Source organism: Tympanuchus pallidicinctus, unplaced genomic scaffold (assembly GCF_026119805.1).
Source record: "Tympanuchus pallidicinctus isolate F22 unplaced genomic scaffold, pur_lepc_1.0 scaffold4, whole genome shotgun sequence".
NCBI lineage: Eukaryota > Metazoa > Chordata > Aves > Galliformes > Phasianidae > Tympanuchus > Tympanuchus pallidicinctus.
The window spans coordinates 3,190,018-3,216,509 of NW_026294758.1; positions in this window are offsets into that span (position 1 = coordinate 3,190,018).

Here is a 26,492-nt window from a genome sequence, read left to right on the forward strand (position 1 = left end):
CCCCTCCTTATGCACATGTGGTTTAGCTGAAAACAAATGTGAGAGAAAAGGAGTGCTTAGCTCTAAACATGCCTTATTTCTTCAATAGTGGATCGCAGAGCATTTTGTCATGTTTTATTCTTCCTTGTTACTGCAACTGACAGTGTGAAGAGGGCTGACTGCCTCCTGACAGGATGATTGCCTCTCCTTTACAAAGTTTTACCTGTTTTAAAGATGCTACATCTGGTTTTGAAACAACCTGTGTGTGTGTTCTGGCTTGAAGCTGTACTCATCACTGGGAGCTGGATTTAAACTATCAAGTTGTAGATATGAAAAATTAATGAAAACAAAAATAAGTGATCTTGATCTTATCTGTATTCTTCCTGCTCTGCAGCCTGTGGGAAGCTACACTGAACTGAAATGTTAGGTCTTCAGAAACAAAGGAAATATTATTATTAATTAATAATGGCAATAGGAGCAGCACGCTTCCTCAGCAATATCTTGCCTCTCCTATAAAGGTGTGACTCTCTAGAAAGCTGTCAAAATAGCTTGTGCTGTCTTACAGGTCAGTTAATAGAAATCTCTGTTAATAGATAATCTCTGTTAATAGAAATCTGTTAATACTCTTCAATCCTATCCATCAGCTCACACCCAATACAGTTCTTCACTACACTAATCTGTTACTGTGCATGAGATCCTCTAGTTTTTGGCAGAGTGTGGTTAACCCACTTTCAGGAATTTAGTGTTCTGTTTGAAAAGAACTATGCATTTTTTGTTACATTCCAGCGGTCAACGTAGTCCAATGCATTCACATTCTTTCTTTGAATCTGGTCCAATCTATTTTAATGATAACTTTTAAAAATCAGCTTATCCTGCATGCATAATGTTATGACAATGAAGAAAAATGTGAATAGCATGCCTGTGAAAGACTGTCAGCTGCTGGTAAAATCAGAATCTAGTGTGCAAGATGTGACCAAGGTCAGCATGTTTAACATTACCAAATGTCAGTCAGTCAGCACTGAGCAATGTTTGGAGCTCTGTGATGAAGTGCTTCCCAGCAATGTTGTAGATCTACTTGAAAGGAGAGAATAAATATGGTAGAAGAATACTGATCAACAGAGTTTATTTACCAACCAGATGTGCTCATGTGGATTGCTGTATAAATGCTTCCTGTAAGGATCCCTCCCATTACTAGGGCAACCAATGTTGTTGTGAATAAGTCTATGAAATTTTTAATTTCTCCAGTATTATCTGATAAACCTCGTTGGATTACCATTGCAATATTATGTTTTTCATAGTGATCTGGATACCGTTTATGATGAAGGTAATGAATGACATCTGAAGGAATCGATGTACAGGTCATCTTTTCTTCTACGCAGCCTGTGTTGGTTAAGAACACGGGAACAAATCACAGGATCGTGTCTTTAAATACCTCTCTTCTGCTGTCACCAGAGCTTTATTTTTTTGTTTGTTTGTTTGTTTGTTTTTGTTTTTGTTTTTGTTTTACAACAAAATGGCCTATATGGCACCAGATTTGTAGGCTGGATGGGGTTTGCTTTTCTCAAAGAGGAAGAGAGGTCCTTGGGGAAAAGCTGGTGGGGCTCATTGGGAGAGCTTTAAACTAGGTTTGAAGGGGATGGGGGGGGGATAGTGAGCCATGCCCATGATAACGCCTAGCTAGATTTGAGGGACAGGGTGCTGGCAGGAGCCTTGAAGGACCTTCTGCTTTGAGAGGTACTGGCAACACTGCAGCACATACGCAACCCTATGATGGTGATGCAGTGGCTGCAGGGGCAATAGGGGAAGGCAATGGGAAAATCTAAGGGAAACACTTGAAAGGAGTGAACGAGTTATCCTCTAAGAAAGTAACAAGACCAGTTGCCCAGCTGAAGTTACTCTACACCAGTGCAGACAGCTTGGGAAACAAACAGAAGGAGCTGGAAGCTACTGTGCTACAAGACCACAATATAGTTGTTATCACTGAAACCTGGTGGGATAATTCCCGTGACTGAAGTGCGGCTATCAATGGCTATAAGCTGTTCAGAAGGGATAGGCAAGGAAAGAGGGGGAGGGTGTATTGCTATCTACACCAGGAAAGAAGCAGAATGTGGAGAGCTGTCCCTAGTGAATACACATGAGCAAGTTGAAAGCCTGTGGGTGACTGTTAGAGACCAAGACAGCAAAGGGAGCCTTGTGATCAGTGTCTACTGCAGGCCATCTGATCAAGTGGAGATGAATTTTAGGAAAACTGATGTCCAGCTCTTCAGGGAGTTACTGAACAAAACTTCCTTGTAAAAGATCCTCATGGGTGAGGGTGCAGAGCAAAGCTGGCAGATGTTTGAGGATGCTTTCCTCAGGGAACTAGAGCTCTCCATCTCCAGGTCCAGCAGGTAGGGAAAGGAAGGAAAGAGACAGGCGTGGCTGAAGTGGGACCTGCTGATTCAGCCAGATTGGCAGTGATTTCACTTATATTTGTTTTCTTAAATTTATTTTGCCTGTAAATGTAAATTATACTATCCTTTTATTTTTACTGCAATCAGAGATAAATCTATTTTTATTGGATTTGTTTTTAACCACAGATAAAATTTGAATAGCATTGTTTCAACCAAAAACCCCTTCAAATAAGTAATATATGTTTTAAAATCAGTGAAGTGTTTGAATTTTTTTTTTTTTTTTTTTTTGAGTTCATGAATTTACTTCTTGTATCCCATTTACCTAAATTGCACTTTCAGTATCTAAAAGTCTTTTGTTTGCATACCTCTAGTTATTACACCACAAGATGTCTCTGCTCTTGCATTTTGTATAAATGATCATTCTGTAAAGGAACAAGTAGAAGACAGGGAATTCAGCAGAGCTTTAGAAACGTAAATCAGAAACTGTTTTCAGGTTTTAGACATTCCTTGATCAATTTCAACCTATAATTCAGCAGAAGGTTTATAGTCTTGATGTATATGTTCTTATATGCTGAAATTATTGCAAAACTATTTGGGGATGTTAAACACAGTATTTCCTTAGATTTATAAGTATAACATTGTGAATCCATTTCAGTTTCAGCTTTTTAATGGGAAGCTCCTTGTCTATGGTGCAGTGATAGCCTTTTATTTAAATAATCTGAAACAAAATACTCAGAATAAGTATATAGGAAATAAGGTTGAAAGTGGCATGAGAGATAGTGAAGTGGTTAAAAAGACTAGTAAAAAAACCAGATGGGACAAAGAGGAAAACTGTTGAAGAGTTTGGAGAAGAAAAATGACCACATTTATTCATTCAGAAACAAGACCTCTCTCTGGTATCTCCCTGCAATGCTGTGCTTGCTGTATTCTAAGCAGAACCAAAGCAAATAGTACAGTAGCTCCTACCTTTCACTCTTAGGGAGGTTAAATTTACATCACCTACTGCTTCACATTGACAGTACTCATGTTCAATAGCTAGTTTCATGCAGCTAGGCTTAACAAAGGGCATTGATTAGAACCATAAAGTCATAGCGTCGCCAAGGGTGGAAAAGACATCAAAAGTCATCCCGTCCAACCAGCCACCTATCACCAATATTTCCCACTAAACCATGTCCCTCATTACAACATTTTAACACTTCTTGAATGCCTCCAGGGATGATGACTCCACAACCTCCCTGGGCAGCCCATTCCAGTGCCTGACCATTCTCTCAGAATGTATTTCCTAATGTCCAGCCTGAATCTCCCCTGGCACAATTTCCTCTAGTCTTATCACTAGTTACATGGGAGAAGAGGCGAATCCCCACCTTGCCACAACCTCCCTTCTGCAGGCTGAACAATTCCTGCTCCTTCGGCTGCTCTTCATAAGATTTGTGCTCCAGACCCCTCAAAGCTCCACTGCCCTTCTCTGGACACGTTCCATGGCCTCCATGTCGTTCTTGTAGTGAGGGGCCCAACACTGAACACAGCACTGGAGGTGCGACCTCACCAGTGCTGAGTACAGATGGATGATCACTTCCCTGCTCCTGCTGGCTGATGCAAGCCAGGGTGCCATTGGTCTTGGCCACCTTGGCATACTGCTGGCTCATGTTCACCTGAGCACTGACAAAGACCCCCAGGTCCATTTCCTCCACACAGTCTTCCAGCCACTTTGCCCAAAGCCTGCCTGGTGTTGCCTGGGGTTGTTGTGGCCAAAGTGCAGGACTTTGCATTTAGATTTGTTGAACCTCATCCCATTGGCTTCAGCCCAGTGATTAGCCTGCCCAGATCCCTCTGTAGGGTCTTCCTACCCCCAGACAGATCGACACTTCCAGCCAATGTGGTGTCATCCACAAACTTGCTGAGGGTGCACTCAATACCTCATCCAGGTAATCAGTAATAGTATTGAACAGAAAAGGTCCCAGTACCAACCCGTGGGGAATACCATTTGTGATTTGTGAAGACTTGAGGTCTTCTTATTGAAGGCTCTCTTTAAATAGATTTAAGTTGCCTTCTGTGCTGTATGAAATATGTATGCCCTGAAGGAAAACAAATTTTACTGTCTAAATATATTTTTATGAATGCAAGTGCTGTAAGAGACACTCTGAACTTTCTGTTGCATGCATCATGCATGGGAGGTACTCGAAGTTACATGAAAGAAAAAACAGTTGTCCTTAAAACATAAGTAGTAACCATAAACATGTGGTGTCTTTTCACTTTACAACTAGGCTGGCTCCTCAGCATATCTTAGATTTTCCAATCAAGTCCCCTGGTGAAAACTACTTCTCAACAACTGCCCTTTCAGGCTGCTGTGAAGACTGGAAAAGAGGTGGCTCCAAGCTTGAAGTCTGCAGGAATGAGTTTTCTTTGTAAAGCAGGTAAGGCCTGGAATATATCATGTCAAGTGTGTCCAGAAATTTTCAGAGTATGGCTTTTCATCTCTCTACTAATGAAGCATTCAGGAGAAAGCTATCTCCAAATTTAAAACTCATAACTCTTTAAAACTTTAGCAAATACCACTGCAAGTGTATACTCTAAATGTCAGCTGTGTTTTTCTGGGGAGATTTAGAAGAGAGAGTGAAGAATATCAATCAGTTGTAACCCAGTGACCCTCTACATGTCAAATTTAACAGTAGATGTGTATACAGCTTTTGATCAATGGCAGAGCGGGAGACTGCAGGAAGCATAACCTCCCTGAACTACAAGAAACATTTTAGGAGTCTAGAGCCTCCATGATTTTATTTTATTTTATTTTACTCTATTTTATTTTATTTTATTTTATTTTATTTTATTTTATTTTATTTTATTTTATTTTTTGCCTTTGGAGCTAAAATGAAAGCAACTTCATTGTGTTGCAATTTGTTCTCCTTCCAAACATTTTAATCTGTTCTACTGGCTCTTTGAATCTTAAAAAAATTTACTTTAGTCAGGGTTTCTTGTTAAGACTTAACATTTTCTTCAATTTTCACTTTTATTCAGTAGTATTGGTCTTTTCTCTGTGCAATCTCTGTTGTCTTCTAGCTTCTCTATAACAACTGTATCCTTCACCAGCTTGAGATCTCCCCTGTTTCAGTACTTACTTTCTGCCATATCTTGCAATGCTCATGAATATTCCTATTCGTGTGAATAGATCATTCAAAGTTGATTTGTTAGCATTAGCAGGTTTATAACGTGTTCCCTCCAGATGACATAAATATAATGTCAGTATAACAAAGAAGAAAAAAAAATCCTTACACTTACCCAGTAGGGTACTGTGTACTGTGATCCTAGCAGAGCTTTCAGGATCATCTAAGCATCAGCAGAAAGTCAGGAGGGGGTGGAAGTTGGGCAGAGGACTGACCTACCAGTGCTTTTGTCCTTGTCATATTTCTCTTCAAAACTCCTGAGACCAAGCAGAACTTGTTTCATTTTGTATGCTAACTCTAACAATAGGAGAGCTATTATAAATCTGCCTTTTGCTTAACTGCAATATCAACACCAAATTCCTCCAAGGATTCTCTTCTACCGGGAAGGCATTATTCTGCTTCATGATTTACACGGTAGCTTTAAAATGAAGATTGAAGGCATATGATAGACATTTAAGCACATTAAAAGTATGAAAAAGGAAGTAAAGGAACTCAATATTTCTTTAAAAAGCAAGGAAAATATCTTGCCTTGCAGAGAAGACTCACTGATGCATAGGTTGATGCTAGAGGTGAATACTGTTAGGTTGTACTTCTTTTCATTCGAATTGCATTGTTTTCTCTGCCCTTAGATGAAAAAAATGAATACATATTCAGGAAAGAAACTCATAAATGTGAAGGAATTCACTGTGCACTACTAACAGGGAACCAAAGGAACAAATTGTTCTGCTTCTGCATCAAATATAAGTCGTTAGTATTCCAACTATTAAAATACATACAGATTTTCATGCTCCTAGTACAAATTGTGGCCTGAGCATTTGTGACAGAGCTCAGACAAAATGTAGCAGAAAAATGGATGGCTGTTAAGATGATAAGGTGATAATATAAATCATCTGTTACTGGAGATGCATAGATAGCAATAAGATGGCTTAGACAGGGGATGCCAGTCAGCTCTGAAGACAAGGATGAAGACAAGAGTATAAACCTCAAAATACATCAATTTTTATTTTCCCGAATGGACTCAAATGTTCTGATTATGGATATTCTTCTGCAAGTTTGAAAGCACATTATACTTCAGACAGGTTAGAAATATCACTAAAGTAAAAAGTCATGGACTGGCTAAACTTGGACTTACTTAAATTGGTTTAGCAAGAAGAAGAAGGAAGAACAGTAAGTCTAATTTACCAAAGTTTGTAAAAAATCAACCTGGTCTAAGTAAAGCCAGTTAAATAAAGAAGTACAACCTAACAATATTTGTTTTAACCATGATTTGTTAACTCGGGAAGATGCAGGTTCAGAAAAAACTTGGGCAGGCAAAAAGTTGGAGGAGATGTACTCTTTCTGACTGATTTAATTGAGAAATCTTAACTGCGGACTTCTATCACTCACCACTAACATTTTAAAATTACATTGAATTCAGTGCCAATACTTTGAGATGACAATTGGCAAACACACTAAGTTCAGTTCTAATACGAGTTGATGGATCAATGAGAAATTGAAAAAGCTATCAAAAAACAATGCAATTTCAAAGCATGCTGTATGGGAAACTGCACTTCAGTCTGCACAACTGTACAACATCTGAAACAGAAAAGTGCACTACATACCAAAACTTGCATAATCTCCAGGAGACATCAAAGTAACAGCATCGAATGTATGTAAGCTTGAAGGAAAACAAGGTCACAAATCATAGCAGAATCTCCACAACTGGCAATTTTTAAATCAGCAGCAGGCCTTTTAACTTAATATTTAAATTCTAAATCAGAAGATTATTTTGGTCAATAGTGACTAGAAAATCAAATTTCCCAAGGCTCTTCAGGTGGTATATTCTCCACATTAACCACACAGCAGCTTTGGAACTTTGTTTAAAATCCTTCCAAAGTGAAAACATATGCTAAGAAGAATGCTATTTGTTTCAAGAATCCTCATTATTTGAGGATGTTACATTATGCAAGTTCATCAAAGCGTGTTTTGCCCATTTACTTTCTTACAGCTACACTTAATTAATGTATACATTCACAGGGCTGAATGCTATTAGTTCTATTTACAGTTCTTGCTGATCTTAAAGCATAAAAAGCTCTGCAGTGTATAAAGCAAGGCTCATCAAAACTTCATTAGAGAATACAATACTTTTCTGTTTTGTTTGCTTCTTTTCCTCATATAGAGTGGTCCAAGTGAGTAGCTGAGGTGATGCTATGCCAGCAAGAAGAAGTAAGCATAGGCACAGAACTGAGGAGGAGATGTGCCTGATCTGATAGAAAGTGATAAGCAAAGGTGGCCAATCTTCTGGGATGGATCAGGTGCTGCATGTCATGTTCTGCTGCTGCTCTGGATGCAATCTGACACCAGCAAATGAACCAAAATGTTTTTAGTCTCAGCACTTTTTTCTAATTTTCTTTCAAAACATATGTTTTTGCTCTATTTACAGTGCAAAATTGATGGTATCTTTGGTAATGCTGATGAATGTAGAGAAGTAACCCACCTGCTGTCACAATGAAGTTGCTGTCAGGCACCATAAGGCCATGTCTTCCTTCCTGTCAGACATGCAGGAATGCCAGTAACACCACGACACTTGTGGGAGGAAAGTGATGGAAGAAAGTGCTTGTCAAGAAACCATCCTGTTGAAGCTCCTTCAAAAAGTTCTGATCAAATAGGCATACAGAGAGTTCACACCAATTTAGCACTTGGTTTATAATGATTAGGTCAGCCATATATGATTTTTGTCAAATAATGACCTTCTTAACTCACACTAAATGAATCACAAGTGATTATCTGCTTTTCATCTTAGACATAGCCACAGCCTGGAGAACATCAGACAGACATTTCCACAACAGTTTTTTTTTCCATGCACTTAAGAACTCATCACTTAGGATTCACTGTCCTTTTACAAAGAGCATTCAGCATTTCTGTTTCAAAGAGGAAGTTCTGGTGGGGAAGAGGCTGCTTGTGTCATATTGCTGTCATTTCCTGGAAAGGTATATGTGTATGTAGGAGTGAGATGGCTGAAAATCAGCAGGGTGGAGGAGCTCCTGATGAAGGACAGACACCAGCAAAAGGGAAAAAAAACATACAGACAGACTGTGTTGAAAATACAGACAGACAAAAGCCTGCAGTGTAGAGAAGCTAGAGGAGAACTGAGCAATGATCCTGGTGGGAAAGATTACAGAGACCACAAAGAGCATGTGCCATTAGCTAAATGCTCTGACCCAGCTCACCCATGGAGACTTGGTTTGATTTTCTCTTTGGATTACATTGCACTGCTTTTTTTTTTTTTTTCCTTTTCTTTTTTATTTTTATTTTTATCCTAATGGGATAATTTCATACCTATGGATTTGTGAGAATGTGAAAAAGTGAAAAATCACATCCTGTTACTTCTGGTTTGCTAATTTCAGCCAGTTAGTGTGGAGAAGCACTCTTCCCTCTAGAGAGTTTCCCCTTTTTGCACTGTCACTTTCTCCCATGTTCTTCACACCGTTGCTTCTGTCTCACAGACACCAAAGAGTCGGCTGCTTGGCCATGGATGCTTTGTATGACCTGACCTTCACTTTATCACAGAGAGGGTCTTAACGATGATGGGGAGTGGCAGCTTTTTGATCTTACATGGGGAGCAATGGGTGATGTACTTGGGTATTTAACGAAATCTCATTCCAGAATTAAAAAAAAAAATAAATAGGTGAATGAAACAACAAAAGAACAGTTAAATACCTCCACATACATGGGAACTGAATGTCAGGATAAAATTAGTAGTTTACTTTTTCTCATAGATTCACATTAAATCAAATGATATTCAGCAGCAGAACTCTATTTTTTTCTTCCTGACAAGTTTTGTGCTTTATTCTTTCCTTACCACAGCTCTTTTACTTGCTTTGAGCATGTGCACAAGTATTGAAATTGCTGCCAATTTGGTTCTGTCACTTTGGCATCTAACATCAGTCTATGCAGTTCAAGTTCCTGAAGGACTTCCAGAGTAGCACGCAGTTTCTGTGGTAGCAGTTATTGTTTCAACATCTCTAATCAGAGGGACACCTTGCTGCTCTCTTGGGTTCAGATGAAAGGTTTCTCTCTTTATCAGCTTCACTCTGGTTTCTCCCAGCCGCAATACTGTTACTATCAGTAGTTTCTAAAACTGAAGATTGAGAGTTGAATGGGCAATGCTGGTTATACTGTTGTGGAAAGAGTGAGGTGACATGTATGTTGAAAGAAAAAGGATCCTGGGGAGAGCACTTCTGCAGTACTGTTACATTTTCCAGTTCTAAGAAAACTAAGGAGTAAGAAACTCTAAATGAACTAAGAACAAAAAAAAAGATTTTGTTTAGTGCAAGGTTATGAATTCTTAGCTGCTAATCCAGGAATGGAATGTGATGGATTTGAGTGAGTGTTCAGCATAAGAAGGAAATTTAAACCACGGAAAGAAGCTAGATTCTCAGGTGAGCTGAATTACTGTATTACTCACTGAAAATTTCCTCTTCAACCTCATATATGCACAGAAAATTGCTGGTGCTGTGTGATAGTTCTGCTTAACTTGAGTTCTAATTATAGTATATGGTTTTCCTACATATAATTTTAGGAAATTTTACTTATGCTAAATCAGTTTCTCTCAATAACACCTAACATTTTATGCGTTTACTGAGCAATCAAAGAGCGCTCATTAAAATGTATGTGAGAATAATTTTTACTTCACCCTGGACGAGGTTGTAGAAAACGTATTAGTATTATCTTCTTTTCTTCCTCTTCTATAGAAACCTGTTCAGGCAAATTCCATGCTGAAAAGCTTCCTGAAAAAATGGAGTAACTGTAGGTTAGTTTGCACTGCCCTTGGATAGAGCACCCATTACAAACTGTGCTGTGCATAAGCAGCTTAGCGGACACTGCCCAGTACCCACACAGTTTTATCCTAATTAAAAATATATATATATAAGGTCAGAATAACCTTATAAACATGAACTCCTTTGTTTCTGGAGACCAAAGGACAGAGTCTTCTTGGGATACTAAAATTTACTGAACTTAAGAACCTTGAAAACAGCATGAAACTGCATGCTTTTACTGCTACTGATATTTCTTTCTCTAATAAATATTATGTTAAGGCAAACATTTTAGTGAAGTTTAGAATATTAATGAAATTACTTAAAAAAGCTAAAATGTCAAATTAATATTAATTGTCATTATTGTGTAGCAAGTCAATGCAGTGTGCTGTTTTAGTCTGTTACCTCATTTTGTTTTAGGTTTTTTTTTAATGCTCATATCTACCAAAGCATATTAAACAGCTGTTTTATTAATTTTTTTCATTAATGGAAATAAGCCTAATTTTATAATGTAAATAACAATGTTTTTTGCTATATGCTTAGAACATAGGAAACAACTCATAATAAACTTATACAATAAATGAAATTTTAAAGGCATAATGAAGGAATTTCTTCTGTTTTTATGTTACTGCAAGTGAGCAGACAGGTTTGAGAGGACCTGTCTGCTGTGTTATGCTGGAAGAGGAGGCTGATGGTGAATCAAGCTTTTTGGAGCTACAACATGCCCTCCTACCAGACTCTGAGTCCATGGTACTCTAGCCTGGGGAAAGTCTGAGCTTTTAAGCGAGATGATTAAGAGGACTGAGAACTGTCTCAAAGGAGAATCCATGCTGAGGAACAGGAAAAGAACCAGTTATAAATAATGCCATTATGCTACATTGCTGATGAAGAGGCAGGCACAATGGTAGATAACGACTTGTAGATAATGTTCTGCTGGCAGCCAGGAGGAATGGGCAGGCCAGAAAAGTGCCATCGGCTGGCTGTCATTACCTGTCCTTCCACATACGAAGTCCCAATCACTTTGGACAAACTGACATGGTTTCAGCACTAAGCTAGGGAGCATACAGGAACATAAAAATATTGGTGATACATGAACGGTTGAACTGGATGGTCTTAGGAGTCTTTTCTGACCTCGGTGATTCTATGATTCTATGCACTGTATCAACTTCCAGATGAACTAGGGGGCTGAGGTTGGGTGTACCTGTGGAAATAGTGCTTGAGGAAACCTCAGTACGTGATTCATGAAAGCAGTACAGAGGTTTGAGTGTTTTGTTGGTTCAGCTTTTTTGTCTCAGAATCTAGTCTCACTATGGAAGTGTCCTGCTATGCCATTGAGCTCTTTCAAGGTATGAAATGTGTCTGTTTGGACTCCATCTTGTAGCTCTCTGCATTTGCTGTTGGGAATGAAAATTCTTAAAATCACTATAACTGCTTAGCATCTTGCAAAACTGTTTTGTTTGCTTAGAATGTTCTTAACTGTCTTGGTTAGACTATGGCTTTGTATGCTATATATATGTTTGTTCTTGGTTTGTTCTGTAAAACCCAGATGATCGTACTGTTTCACAGCAGAAAACAGAGATAAATACTGTTTGTCATTCTACATTTAAACGTAAACAAATGCATTTGTTGTTGGTACGTTTTGTTTTCATTTCACAATGCAGGTGAAAATGATACTGAAACTCCAGGCCTTGTACTGGTAATCTGAACTGTGTTCATGTAGCTTTGTCAGGCATAAATGCGTGCCATTTGCCAGGCATGACAAATTTGCACATGTTGCGTACCACAGATATAAAAATCTCTCCAGATTTATCTTAAAAACTGCAAATTAACTTTTTCAACACTGACTTGGAAATTTTATTCACTGAACAATTTTTCTAGTTTTTCTGGAGCATCCTATTGCTGTCAACAAACTATGACTGATTTTCATTGATGTGCTCTTCCCTAAAATTACCAGAACAAAGAGAACTGGGACCTTATCAAAGACCCTTTTCTACTGCACAGGGTGAGACCAGGTTTGGTATCCAGGCTCAAGAGAGAAGGAAACAAAGGGAAGAAAATTACTGCTAAAAAAGGAGCAGGCTAGAGTAAAGAATCTAGAGACTGGTGTAGAAAGGAGGAAAAAATTGTTGTCTAAGTTAAAGGGTAGTTAAGGCAATTAGAAAGAAAACCAACCTGGAGATAATTGGGAATATTCTACACATATCAGACTGGGAACAAAAGAGTATGTATTCTCCAGGCAGGAAAAACAGCTGTGGATATGGTGATATGAAAAGAAGTAGTTTTAGCTTGAGAGCATTTGAAGTGGAGGACTCAGCTGCTCTGAGAACAATGCTGCTCAAATTCAGATCTCCTGCTTCTATGTGAAACTGGCGGCTCACTGTGAAGCAAAGGAGAAAGAAAGGATTTAAGACTGCTATCTTAGACATCACCCCCTCCCAAACACACAGAATTAACTTTGTTAACAATTTGTGCAGAGTCCTAAAGAAGCAGGGGAATAAATTCATTTTAAGGGCAGTTTTCTTTACCCTGATAGTCAGTAAAAGAAAAGCCATTTTAGTGAAAATCAGTCACTGATGATTCCACGGGGAGTGAAATTACAGATATAAAAGTAGAGCTGATCCATTTTCAATTTTATACCACAGAATGATCAGTTCTCTGGGTAGTTGTTGTGAACAAATGCTTCTGATGAAAGGAGGAAAATGTTGCAGAATGTACTGGTCACTTTTAAGCGTCGTGCTCTATTCCAGTGTTGGGCTATGTATCTATTATATCCTCTTTTATTCTCTAATATTACAGCCTATTGAAAATTGAATAACGTAATATTTCTGCTCTTTTATATTCTGCTCCACACTGCAACTGAATGTAATTGGAAAGTCTCATTTTGTTAATGTTCTGGTGAAAAGTCACGGAAAAATCAGGAAATAGCTCGTGACACTTCTAAGCTCTCCCTAACAGACAGAATGAAACTAATAGATTCAGTGACATTTGAAGAAAAATGGTGATTTCAGAAAGTAATCATGAAAATGAAAGGAAAAAGAGAAATCATTAGTGAGTAAGATGGAAGTCTGTAATACAACCAGCTTGGGAAAGGACAGGCTGTTACTTTAGAAAGAGTAGAAGAAAACATATGAGCCATGAAGATATATAGATTTGTTTATCTATATGTTTGTTTATTTATTTGTTAGAATTAATGCATGCTTATTACATTCTGCATTTGCACTGTGAGCTCTACAACATCTGGTGAACTGAAGAAGCTCTTTGCCATCAGATACTGGATCATATTTTGAAGCTACTGAAAAATCCTTCTAACATTACAATTAGATTTCCATCCTCTGGCCAAAGGCACTTTTGGATATGTCATTAGTAACCTCTTGAGATTTACCCAACCAACAGAGTATTTTGCATTTTGTAGAGTGACTGCTGCTGAAGAAGCTGTACTTTGCTCCTGCTCTTGTGTTTATCAGTGATCTGAATATTTGGTAAAATCTTGAGTCCACGCCTTGGACAAACAATGCCTGTCATTGTGGCTTTCTAGACATCAAATGCAGACCAAATTAATGAAATAATTAAATTACTGTTTCAACATCTTGTCCCTGGAAATAACACTGGCTGGGAGTTGCATGTTTGATCTGCCCTAAGGAAGTCACATCATATAAGACATTCCATTACATTTTAAAAAATGAAACAAAATTTACCTGTTTTCTTTTTTTCATCAAGAAATTTCTCAATCTGTTTCCTTTTTCCTTTGCCCTCTGTCCACCCAATATACATCTCAGCATCCAAAACCATTCCATGTCTGATGTCATTCTGTCAGACTGTCCCTCTGGCATGTGGCAACAAAATGAATGGGATATTAGTGAGAAGGTTCAACCTCAACTTCCAGCATCCACCTCTGAGTTCATGGACCAACGTAATAAAATAGGATTCATAACTTTCAGAGCAGCCCTTGTATCCTAGGAGTTAATATCTGCGTTAATAAGGTGCTCTTATTTGCACCTGCCATTCATTATTCTGCAGGTCAGGATCAAATATACAGCTGCTGTGCAATTACACTGTTGCTTATCATGGCCAAGGTATTTAATGCGTTATACAACCTGCATGTGGTTTGTTTTCACATTATTTCCTCTAAGCTAGAATAATGATGTATATTCTCTGAGATATGGCCTGAAATTTCTCACACATCATTTCTGTACTGAAATAGAACTTTTCTGACAGAGAATATCTGGTTGCAAGAAGACAGCTCACCCATGAGTGTTCCAGGCAATTCAGAGCATTTTTATCAAGTCTGAAAAAAACAATAAATCTTTATCTTGTCCTGTATAGCCTGAAAAAATAACTGGCATGCTCATTACCTTTCCCTCATGCCAAGACTGCCAAGACCTGAGTGAAGTTTACTCTTACATACCATGTGAAAAAGATGGGTATATGACTTCTCTTTTAAGTTCTTTTATGTTGTGTTTTGAAGGCATATTCATTGTATTATTGCTTAGCTTTTTTTTTTCCAGTAGCTTTTTTATAAAAAAAAAAAAAAATGTCCAAATTTTCTGCTCTCCAAGAATGGTTTTGCTTAAGATTTGTTATAATAGTTATAAATGCCAGTGAAACACATATTATGTAAATACACTGGTTCCCCCCAAAAATAAGAGTTTGAATCAGTCTAAAGAAACCTTACTTGTTATTTAGTATTTTAAGTATTGGATTTAGGGAATTTCAACATGTCAAATACATCTTACAACTGTCTAGAGTGTATGTCACACTTTGGTATTTAGCCTTTATTACTGTGTTTGATGTAGTTCAGGTGGGACTGGCAGGCAAGCATTTTGGTCTGAGACCCATCCATAATTTCAAACTTCTTTTGAAGACAGTTCCCAGTTAGCTGCAACACTCTAGGAAACAATTCTGTATGTCTTCCTGTTGCAGAACCATCCTGAAGAGTGCTCCTCAGTAACCTTGTCTTTACTGAAGAAGTCGGCGTGCCTGCTGAGACTTGGTTGAAGCAGTCGAGTGTATTTCTTTTTCTTTGATTTGTGCAGCAGTTTGCAGCAGTTCTCCCCAGAGTAGGCTCTACTGCAACTAACCACATCTTTATTGCTGATGGACCAGAAAATTGCTTTATCCTGGAAAATGCTCAAGCATGCATTTTTTTATTTTTTGCTAGGGCAGGGTGAAAAGTGGAAGGATGCTGTCAGCTTGGTGATTAATAAAATCCAATTAGCTCAGCTGGTGCTTACTGAGAGGCACAAAAGCATAAAAGAAGTACGTGATATCCCAGATGATATCTCAGAGACAGGTAGAGAGCAAAGTGATTTTAGATCCTTGAAGTTCCTAGAGACACTAGAAATAACTTCTGACTTTGTGGGATCTTCGGGGACTTGATAAGAGCATTGCACAAAAATCTGTAAATCCTTCAGATACACAAAAGCAGCAACCAAACTCTTGCTCGTTCTTGTTTCTGAAATTCTTAAAGCAATCCCTATACATCACTGTAATTTTAAACTTTGGCTGATCATCTCAACATGCCTTCAATCAAGTCTGGACAAATTTCTTGCTCCTACAGTTCTTAGTTTAAGTGCTGTTAGGATGTTCATGATACAAAAGGGACGTGGAAAACACAGGATTAATTCTGTCTAAGTTTGTTGATGCTTATGGCATGGCAAACTGTTCATTTTTTCATGTTAATCTTCCTCAAATAGTTTTCTTTTGTTTGTTCGTTTGTTTGTTTGAATCAGAAAATTCAGTGCTAGGAAACAACAAAAACTGATGCCACCAAAATGTTTTAATTATGTTTACACATACGTGTATATTAAATGACATGGATATAAATTGCCACCACAAAGTATGACATTTCATTGAATTTGGATATCAATCAAGCTACGTTTTAAGACAGACTAACTAGCCAATATTGGCTAACTAGCTCCCTGCAGATGATTTATTTTAGCAGGAAGGTTAAGGGGCTGGAAGAGGTAAGGGCAAGTGGTATTTCTTGGAGATCTCACTGCTACCAAATATCTCCCACACCTAATATATAATTAAATATCTTCTAATAGCTCCTGCAAAAAGTCTTGATTTTACTTTCTGCAGTTTTGGAACCTTAAGAAGTGCAATATTCTCTAATCTCTATGAATGTTTATTCATAAAGATGATGCTGCATTTCTTTAATAGCCATTGTTCTTTACTTCAGTTTTGGCTTTTTAAACAAAAGTTAGACTTGCATCCAAATTTAATTTCTAAATCAAGCTTTCAATTCACATTGTGAGGGATAAAAATGAAGAAAGGAGTAACTTTGTATCTTAACCCTGTCTTATTTTTTCTTTATATTTCCATTCCTCTTTAATATGAGAAAAATATATATGTACATATTTTTCCTGCATATTTAAATTCTTTGCTACCACTTGAAAGTTTTCTGTTAGTAACTTTAACATTTTTACTTGAGTTAGATTTTGAAAATCTGACTTTTGTTCCTATTGGTTATAACATTCTTTCCATTTCTGACTTCATTCAATGGAAATACAAGCTATTATGTATGTCTTAAACTTCATTCTCTGTGCAAATGATATGTACAATTTATACATTGACAGTCTGTTAGTAATGGTCAATTCTTCGCATTCATCAATTCTATCACTTGAATACAGTTATGATGTGTGCATAATGTGATGTATATGTAATTTATGCAGTTATGGTTATTCTTTTCTTCAGTTGCCCATGTTTAGAAGGTAAGAAAATGTGCTTGAACAAATTAGCAATGTCTCAGTTACGTCTTTGGAAGTTACTTGTTTTTATTGCAGGCTTTGATGTAGCTTGTTTGCACACTGAAAATTGGAAGTAAAGTGGAAAAGAATGGAAGTCATGCTAAATAGAACCTTCACAGTATGAAATGTTTCTCTCAGTGTTTGCCTGATGTGTAAGATTTAGTATGTCAGTATAGAATTGACACATCTATGAGATTCCCTCATGTCCCTGTGAAGGCTGCTAACTTTGGCTGTCTAGTTGTTGATATATTAAAGAGAGAGCTGAGATTTTAGCCCATTTGCACCACTTGCTGTTGATTTGTAGCTGGTCATTTTACTGATATGTACTCATTTTTTTAGCACACCTGACCTTTTCGAGTTTCATTGGTCATAGCTTTATGCATTTATTCTTTTCTCAAAGGCAGTTTTTCATTGTAGCATTCCTGTAACGGGAACTTGCAGTTGAAAGACAGGATTATATTACATGGCCTATGAATATTTCCATACTGAGAGTTATTTTCCTCTTAGTGATGATGAGTTACTTGAGAAATGACAAGCAAGAGGTGTAAACAAGAAAGAGAAACAAGAAAAAGCAGGTTTTAATTTGGGCTCAAATACAAAATCCTGAAGCTGTTCCTGAGTCTATATGTTCTGGCTTTGAATTAGTGACCACATCCTTCAAGTTCAACACCCTTCGTAGCTGATTTTTACCATAAAATCCTTCAAGTTCAGTATCTCAACATGTGGCATAACTGTGTAAAGTGACTATAAGAGATGCACTTCTTTTATTTAACAAATGTGTCTCTTTGTGTCTTCATCGACATATCTGCCAATCTGAGTTATGAAAGTAAGATTTACTGCACTTACTCAAACTGATAAGACAGACCAAGGACTGCCAGGAGAAAATAACTTGGATTCTAGCCCGTAACCTTGCACATCTCTAAGAGTTTAGTGTTTTTTTCTGGGTTTTCATCTGTTATGGCTGTGCTTGGAGCACAAAGGGATTATTTGTACTTCTGCAAGATCATGGCAAGTGCACACTGTGTGGCTGTGGCCGTCCTGTAAGCAAGACAATGTGCTTCATGTAGTTTATTAGTGCCCACGGTGAGGAAACACAGTTTATCATAGTTTTCCAGCTATGATACTGTTTACTTGCTGTTGAAATAAGAACAAATGAAAATGTAGATGTAGGAGCCCACAGTGCCAGCTTTATAGCTATCTCAAAACAGAGGCTGATTTACAAGGATGTAAGTTAATAGATTATTTTGCTGGATATGTATAAAGCCCAAGAAAAATTGAATTTCAACACGGAGTTAAAAAGTCAATAATTCCTTTTATCAGGGCAAAGAGGTTCCCGTATAAACTTCACTTTTTTCATTTTCATTCTACCACTTCAAGAATTCAGTTGCATGAATATCTTTGCCATAAAATTTACCTGTAATCTGGGCTTGTTTATAATCTGCATACATTTTGAGACAGCATAATTTACTATCCTTAATGTTGCAAGTGTTAGACAGCATTCTGAGTTTGTGTCTGAAAGAATCATGCTAGATAGAAAGATTAAGAACATCACAAGTAGAGCTGAACATGTAAATAAAATAAAAGTTCATGTGTGCCCATCTGGAAAACATCCTCATCTCATATTCATGTTTAATGTATTCTGTCTTTGGAAGGTGGTTAGCATTTCCTCAGCATGGAGTTGATAACATATCAATACTTTTGATTAGTTGTTTATCTCCTGAAAAATGATGTTCTGTGGTGCCTGAAATAAAGAGGGAATACAGGTTCTTCTTTCAATGCAATAAAGTAGGAAAAGATGTGGAATTTCAAATCTTTTTTTTTTAATAGATTTTTTATTCTACTAAGATACGCTGAGAGAATTTTAGGGTCACTTGTAATAATTTTTTTTCAATACTCAAAAGTCTACAATACTTCTAATGTTAGTCCTTCATTAAACAGCTGAATGCTAAGAGGCAGACTTCTTTCTAGAAGCAGATTTTGATCAGTTCTTCTCTGATCTTTATTTATACTTTCCAAATGGAAAATGTGTTCAGTTCTCAGTGTGTAAAGGATAACATTGGTAACTTTTTTCTGGACTTGGAAAAAGAAAAGCCCGAGTGAACAAAAACTGAAATATAATAGGAATGATGACAGTGATGATGATGATGGTGATGATGAGTAGATGATTGCTAAGTTTTCAAGGCTGTAAGCCTGGCACAACTTGAGGCCATTTCCCCTCATCCTGTCTCATTATTAAAAATTCAACATCAACAATAAAAATATAAATCTGATGCAGAGCAATTAAATCTGAGCTTCTACCCTGTAATATTAAATATTTTTTAATCCCAGTACGTATTTTGTCATATTCTGCATAAGGAGAAATTTAATGATAGGGAAATGATCTTCACATATTGCAATTTTTTGTAATGACCTCTGTAGGGCAGACATTGATGAACTGTGTTAAAACAATAATTTATTTGCTTTCCTGACATGTTTTTGTTTTTTAAAACTATTTGTTTGTTGTGGGAATGTGAGCTGTGGTATGAATATTCTTGGTCTGATTCCTGTCTAGCATTTCACTTTCTAACTCACATTTATGACTGTGTTTATCATCAGCAAAATATGTTTTTCTAGTGTGTAATTCGGTTTAAAAAAGCTTTCTCTGGTGTGTAATAGCAGATATCTCAATAGGGAGAGGAAACAGATATGTTCTGTTAATTTTAGACTTCCAGGTGTTTCATCATTGATAACACTGGCTGACTTCACCATATGACCACAAGTATATCTTATGGACCATGAACATTTATGTCTTTAGAAATATACAAAATATTAATATGATTGGAAATTTATTTACATTATTGGGCAACCATAAAATAATATGACCTCGATATGTTGACATGGCTTCAATGGAGAAATGAGAAAGTATTTAATTAGATTGCTTAGTACAGAATTTCTTGGCTTCCTCTAATCAGATGTTTAAGGACTTGAAGAAATAAGTCATTGGGAGTCATAGTTTTCACCTATTCAAAAACAAAAGCTGTTGAAATGTGAGCAGGCAACTGAAGATGTGTTGCCTAATATTTTTGAGAAAACTAAATGCAATATTTAAGATTTTCACTTCATGTCTTCTTTCACTGATTTGGTTGTGAAAAGAAATAACTGTTATGAATGTTACAGATTAGAAGAAACCAGAGTGGCTGAAATATATGTAGAGGAAGTGAATAGTGTTCTTTGAGGAACTGATTGTTGGGGCATGAAGTTGTGTATTGCAAAAAAAGAAAAAGTGAAAACTGTATGTTGGAAAGACTTTGATTTTTAAAAGTAAAACATTTTTTGATGCACTATCCTCAGTTTTTTAGATCTACTTTCCGGCTTGCTCAAGCTCAGGATTTGGGTGTTTTGTAGGCAGTTACTTCAGTGAGCAAGGCTTTGTTTAAACAACTGTTTGTTTGAAAGCAAAGTTATATGTCACGAAAGTTTCCAGTGAGAAGGATTTGCACAGCAAATACTGAAGAAAGGCATGAAGATGCCTTCATGTGAGATCATGCTCATAGAGCTCATTTTCTGATAAATGTAAATACTGCAAGAACTTTGTTTATGATTAAGATAGATAGACATTTAACTATGGTGACAGCTGCGTCACTCAAAAGTTGTTTATGTTCTGTTACTTGGAGAATATCTGCAGAGAGTGAGAAAGTTTGAATCATGTATTATCATGAATAATTATACTAATATAATTACAATATTTCCCAAATCAACTTCTGTAAGATATGAAGCTTTGTTTAATAAGCAATGTTAAGGAGCTTCTTAATGATGTATAGGCTATTTTACAATAATTGCTTTAGGTTGGTTTATTTAGGTTATTCAAATTTTAGTTTTGCTGTAGTTAAATTGTCTATATCAAAGAATCATACAATCATAGAATGGCCTGGGTTGAAAAGGACCATAATGACCATCCAGTTTCAACTCCTTTGCTATGTGCAGAACCAGCTGCCCAGAGCCACATCCAGCCTGGCCTTGAATGCCTCCAGGGATGGGGCATCCACAGCCTCCTTGGGCAACCTGTGCCAGTGCCTCACCACCCTCTGAGTGAAAAATTTCCTGCTAATATCCAATCTAACCCCCCCCCCCGTCTCAGTTTAAGACCATTTCCCTTTGTCCTATCACTATCCACCCCTGTAAACAGCCATTTCCCCTCCTGTTTATCAGCTCCCTTCAACTACTGGAAGGCCACAATCAGGTCTCCCTGGATCCTTCTCTTCTCTAAGCTAAACAAGATCAGTTCCCTCAACCTTTCCTCATAGGAGAGGTGCTCCAGCCCTCTGATCATCTTAGTGACCCTTCTCTGGATGTTCTTCCTGGTAAATACTGTAGAATTTCACTAAGCTGGATACTGTACAGGCCATAAATATATTTTACCTTGCTATACGTAGTGCTTCCAAGATTCCTTACATTATTTACCAGAATGGGAAAACTTGGTTTAGACAAATGAAAAATGAACTCTCCTACTCCACTGTTCAAACATACACGTGCAATTAAAGACCTTCTAGAATATCAGTACCTGTAACACTAATAGTCTGATTTTAAATCTGTAAAATTTGTAACAATTTGTCTTTCGAACTTTAATCCCTATTTATTTTAAATTTTCTTATACTGTTACTGTCTGCTGATGTTAATTTTCATGAGAGAACACTGGGATTAATAATATTTTTTATTTAATTTAAAATAAGTAATAATTCTGCACTGTGCTGTCACCGAAGTCTAGGGCTGTGTTATCTTATACACAGTTCTCCTTATGCTGTAGCAACAGTGCAGTCCATTATCCTCCTTCTATGAGTTGTATATGACAAGAAAGGGTTAGAATAAGCTCATAGATTAAAAAAATAGGCAAGGATAAGCAGTTGCATTCTATTTGGTTTTGGTTTAAAAATGAAACATGCTTCATTCCCCTTCAGAAATAACAAGCTATGGGAAAAAATCATGTAATAACCATTATTATCTAAAGATTCTATACTGAGAAAGGTAAACACCAGTTACTGATCATCATGACATGCAAAGGTGTTAAGAAGTAAAGCTCTGCTGTACTGTAATAACCTTTCAGTAATAACTATCCAGTTATATACATAACTATCCAAAATCAATGTTTCAGAGGACACAAACAATAAGCAAGTTGAAGTCTTGCTTTTATGGTGTGTTGAAGAGTTTCAGGTTGTGCTTAAATATGCTGTAGTCCAAATTCATCCCACAAAACAGGCCTTCAGTGATTTGTTTGGTATATTCTGAGACTGAGGCTGCCTACCTTCATCCTCAGTGATTGAAAGACCAGATGGTTATGCTGCAGCAGGTACTGATGGTACCTGTTTGATAATAGGAAATAATGAAAATGCATGCTGGTAGTATAAAAGATCTAAGAAACAGCATGTTGCAAAAATGTAGTATTTTTCATGACATCTTGTCAAACACAAAATGGAATGTAGGCATGTTGGGAATCCGACAGTCCATCTGATGTGTTCTTCAGCATTGTATGTATGTACTAGAAAAAAGCCAGGATCTGCTGAAATATATTGCTGAAGAGCGTATTTATGTAATTTAGTTTAATTTTTTATACAGTCCCCTGTGTTTTGTATGCTTGGAGTTTGCATATCTAAAAGATAGATTGTCATACGGATCATTGCTGTGAAGGCAGAATCATTTGTTCCAAAGATGTTTTTCTTTTCATTTGCATTATTTAAATTATATGGCTATGGGGAAAATCAAATGGTTGTTTTAGTGAGAATGTGGTCAAAATTTTGATGGCTACCACCAGAGCCCACAAAGCTGATGCAACAAGGTGAAGTTGCAGACATCAGAATGTTTGATTTAGAAACTACCTGAAAATATACTGGTAAAAATTCCCTGGCCAGGGAGGAGTAATTATTTAATTAGGTAGGTGCTGTAATAGTTAAGTATGATGGAAGTAATTTTTGAGATGTCCTACTGAAGTTCTGTGTTTATGGAACATCCCATTTCAGCTGGCCCAGCAAGTGATCTGCTTTTACTGCCATCAGCTAAATGTGTAGCACCTCTATGAAAACTCATTCAAGGAATGCTGATAAACACCAACAAAGGAAAAGCAAGACCAGAGGAGTGGTAAATAGGCACATCCCAAGGAACTGCCAGAATTGAGATTGAGCCTGGGAAAGGAGGAGGTTAGGTGTCATCTTTAGGTATTTAAGTGTTTGTCTTGTCCCTCAATATCCAATTCAGTAGTTAAATGCTTGAAATTAAGTTAAATCCCTAAGACAGAGTCTGTTTTGCCTATGATTATGAAACTCATTAATTTTTTGGTCATTGTTCTCATTTTCTCCTTGTCCAACTCATTTGGGTGCTAGTTTGCAGGCTGGGGCCAACCCATTACAACATCATAGGTTGGCACTAAATTTGCTTCCTTTTGTTTTTTAACACACATTGCTAGTGATTCAGTATTGATGCAAAATTAAATTGTTCAACAGGGATGATTAAAAAGTAAGCAAAAATTAAACAGAGAAAAAGCTCAGTTTCTGAGAAAACCTAGAAGTTGAGTGAGAATGGTTTTTCGAAGTACTGCAGAAAACCAAGATGCTGAGTTACGATGATTTATAAAGGAAAATAAGAAATGAAAACAAACCAAACTGAAATATGGATTTTTATTTCTACTGACACTAAAGTCAGTTCATTAAGATCTATTAACACAATACTAGATGACTTTTGGTTCTGTAAACTTCAAGGAGCTGCTCTGAGAAAAACTGTCTTTTTCTGTCCTAGTAAACTACTGTTTCTGTAAGCCATCTGTTTTCTAAGAGAGAGATGAGGGGTGTCATTGATCTAGTATATTTACTCTGTTTTATCTAGTATAAAAATGCATTGGAAGTAATTTGTTTTTCAGTAGGCTCATCTTTACAGTAGTAATCTTAGACAAGGAAAATAAGGTTAGAATATGTTAGATCAATGAAGTCTCAGGAATTTTTTTTTTCCCCCAGTTTCCTTCTGTTCTGTTCCTTTTCTAGAGATCTTGGTTGCTCTGTTCATATGACATCAAGCCCAGGGAGTAGAGAAATGCAATCAAGGGGAATATTTTGTTTCATTGACCCTTCCAAGATAGAGGTTGCTACTCTCATCCCTAGTGTCCAAGATACTCTAGACGTGTTTTTAGGAAGAATCTGTAGCTGTTGACACAGATCTTTGCAAAGTTAAGAGGAAAAGGAGCTGAGACTAGAAACAGCCTGTGGAACTCTTCCTGTTTATCTTTGCCCTCATGCAGAAGTTGACAGGAAAGAAGAGCTAAGCTGCAGTGGAGGAAGAGGCAGGGTTATTCTGCTGAAGCTACAGAAGGATATTTTGGTTATTAACGGATCATTCACAATACTTGCTGAGATGTGAATTGCACAGCATTTCCTTTTGAGTGAAATCCATGATGTTGTACCTTCCTGTATGCTGTAATCCTTGCTAGTGTAAACATCCCAATAAGAAAATATACTAGGGTTCATATGGCATGAGGAGAAGTGAGTTCAGCTTCCATTAAATACTTAGAAATGTTTTGTCTTTAAATACGCAAATCCACTCTTTAGTTTTAAATCCAACTATTTTAAACTCCTATTTCTCTGTGTTAAGTATTGATTCTGCATAGATAAGAGAATCAAAATCAATGCAAGTGTGATTAAACAGAATTTCATCAACTTCAGTGAGGCATTAGGTTTCATTTACTCTCAGAAATTATACTATTTCTCAATTCAAAGTAAAGTTTGAACTTCAAAACAGCAACTGCACATTATATTATTATAGTATTAATATACTACAATAATCTAGTCAAGCAAAATTTCTAGACAACATTTACATTGTCTTCAGCATTGCATTATCTGCTGAATGCATCACAGCTGTCTGTGTGGAAATGTGATTGGTACAAAGTAAGACACGTCTAGCAGCTGGTATATTGTTAGGGAAGTCGTATGATATAAATATGATGGGTAGAAGTTTGACTCATCTTTATCTCACTCTGTTGTTAACATGTTCTGCTGGACGTGAGTTATTTATTGTTCGTGAGAAGTTATATAGAATCCTCAAAATAGACGTTCAAACTCTTACTTAAAATTAGGGCCAATTTGTATCTTTAAATTGGAATAACACTGGGTTTCCATGACGATTGATTCCATGCTATTGACACAAACTTACTCAGATTCTCCAAGTTAAAAGCTCATCATCGCCTAAATAACAGAGCACTGCTTTTGACACTGTCTCCTTCTCTGGCAGGACTGGCAGTGAAGATGTGAGTGATTTTTAATTCAAAACATAAAAGAAGAAACTACAATCAATTGCTTTTTTTAAAAAAATATCTGGTTAGCAAAGGGTTTTCTAGGTTACTCTGTAATCCCATTAGCTAAATCAGAGGTGTATCATTAACAAAACAGAGAACTGCTGTTAACTGGTGGCAGACTCAAGAAAACAGATAATATGGTGATAACTTGGTAGAAGGAAGCAGAAATGTTGAGCTTCTTCATTTTAACTGAGACTGAGAGAAATAGAGCCAAGAGACTAGCTAGCTGCATTTGAAATATGGAACTAAAAAGGGAGAAGATGCAGGGAAACTGTGTTCTGTTTCTTCACTTACTTGGCGACCCGGGGCACAACTCCTCGTTTTACATAAATTAAATGGTACTGGATTTCTGTTTTCTTTTTCCAACTTTTTTTTTTTTCCTGTGAAGTATATTTAGTCACAATTGGTAGACTAGTTAGGATTTATTACAATCTGTACAGTGTACTTAGTCAAGGAATACACACCAGTAATTATCTGCATGGCATCTACTTGCCCTGTTCTGTTTAAACTATTCTTTACTTTTATTCCTATCCTTGCTAACAATCACCACTGTACCATGAAGTACCAACGGATGGGATAGTGAGGAAGGTAAGACTGGTCAAATCATCACTGGTGGTTTGCAGGGATGGACTGAGAACTGACAGCTGCAAAAGAAGTATGAAGGAATGGATCCCTGAAGAGTTGCTGCAGTAGTCCTGATTTGAATGAAGTATGCACATATCAAACTGCAGCGGTTGTAATGTTTTCTGGCAGATTACTTTATTTTTTCCCCTCAGCTGTATGGGTAAGATCCTTCCTGTCAGCACCCATGGTACTTAGTGCTCGGAAGTGAGAATGTGTTACTCCCTACTTCTTTGCTGGATGCCATAAACTCTGCTGCTGACAGAGCTGGGAGGAAACAGCATTACAGTGCGAATTTTTGGCTTGCAGTCATACAGATATTCACCAAAAGAACTCTGCAGAATGCCCTAGAACTTGCCAGCCCACTGCAGCCCTGGCAGAATACAGCTTTTATAGTTTCATTGCAGATGTAACTGGGCCAGATCCAAGTAGCACATATGGTGAAGTACACCAGCTTAACCTTTTTTCTATTACATCAGTGCACT